Raw genomic sequence first — 1,318 nt, 5'->3', positions numbered from 1 at the left:
TACTAACCATTGTTACTCTCCTAAAATCTTGTTTTGAGGTTTTATAAATAAATAAATAAATAAATAAATAAATAAATAAAACATAAAAAAATAATCAGATTTGGGGGTAATAACTGGCATTTTGAAAAACTGGCAAAATAGAATTAACAATGTTGAAGTAAATTACAAGTAATAAGAGTAAGACTTTCACAAAATTTCTGTTTGAGTTAAACATATTTGTATGCTTGTATGCATAAACTATGCAATATATATTTATTGGGGGTCAGAGTCAGAAGTTTAAGAAACTCTGCTCTATAGGAAATACTTTATCCCTGGCTCCTTGGGGAAAAAATGATTTCTCCCCAGGCACAAAGGCTGACAGAACGGTGACTCGCTCTTAGCCTGGAGCTGCCAGAAGAACCATCAGAAGCTGTCGATGTCAGAGTTTTAGGATCCATGAAACTAGGTTAGGAGACATAGTAGTATGTTATCGAAAAGGTCAAGAGGTGAGGACTTAGTATTGTGTCCAGTGTTGTACCTCAGACAGATTTCACACATAAACCTGTTCAGATTAACAGATATCACTGAATTTATTTGCAGTCACTTGACTTTCTTCATTGTCCATGATAGTGACTAATAAGATGACGGATGCAGATATTGATCAAGCCATAACATTATCCCTTGTGGGAAAGCAAAGTGTTTATTTCACAAGCTTTAGATCTGTTCCCATGTTCTCACCTGACGAGCAGCATAGCTTCCGGGGGATCCTGGATATCGCTCTATCAGCAACGGTTGTAAGTCATTTTGCCACATTTCAGAAATACGGGTGCCTTCCACAGCTTGCCGAAGAGAAGAGGAATTCAAAATGGCTGGTTGGTGATGATTCTGAGGATTAAAGAAACTTATTTAATTGCCTATAATTTTATGTTTAAGACTTACCCTGACACATTTATATTAATACCTTTAAATCTCAAAGTAAAAGGACCATTTTTATGTTCTGTGAGGTAAGTTAAACTATTCAATTGTAAAACTGGCCCCTTACACATAAGAAGTTTTTTTGTGTGGGGAGCGTTGCTTTATTTTGTTTTGTTGTGTTTCGTACGGGGATTGAACTCAGGATCTGGTGTTTGCCAGGCAGGCACTTAAGCCACTGAGCTATCTTCCCAGCCCCACATAGGAAGTTAAACAAATAATTTAACAGCTTATCTTAAGAACAAAATTAACAGAATGCTTTGAGCCTAGTGTTCATATTGCATAATACCTGTGTTGCTTTTATTTTTTTTTATTTTTTTATTTTTTTTATTGACATCAGTTATTTTTATTTTAAAGAAAGAAAAAA

At 34.9% G+C, this 1,318-nt stretch overlaps 1 protein-coding gene across 1 annotated transcript in view; it reads right to left on the bottom strand.

The window, feature by feature from the left end:
* Window positions 1-1,318, bottom strand: part of Qpct (glutaminyl-peptide cyclotransferase) — a 36,370-nt gene that overhangs the window by 3,337 nt on the left and 31,715 nt on the right. The gene's annotated exons all lie outside the window — the stretch shown is intronic.

The sequence above is a fragment of the Octodon degus genome, unplaced genomic scaffold, assembly GCF_000260255.1.
Source record: "Octodon degus isolate 3935 unplaced genomic scaffold, OctDeg1.0 scaffold00020, whole genome shotgun sequence".
In the NCBI taxonomy this organism is placed as follows: domain Eukaryota; kingdom Metazoa; phylum Chordata; class Mammalia; order Rodentia; family Octodontidae; genus Octodon; species Octodon degus.
This window is presented reverse-complemented; position numbering and strand designations above follow the sequence as displayed.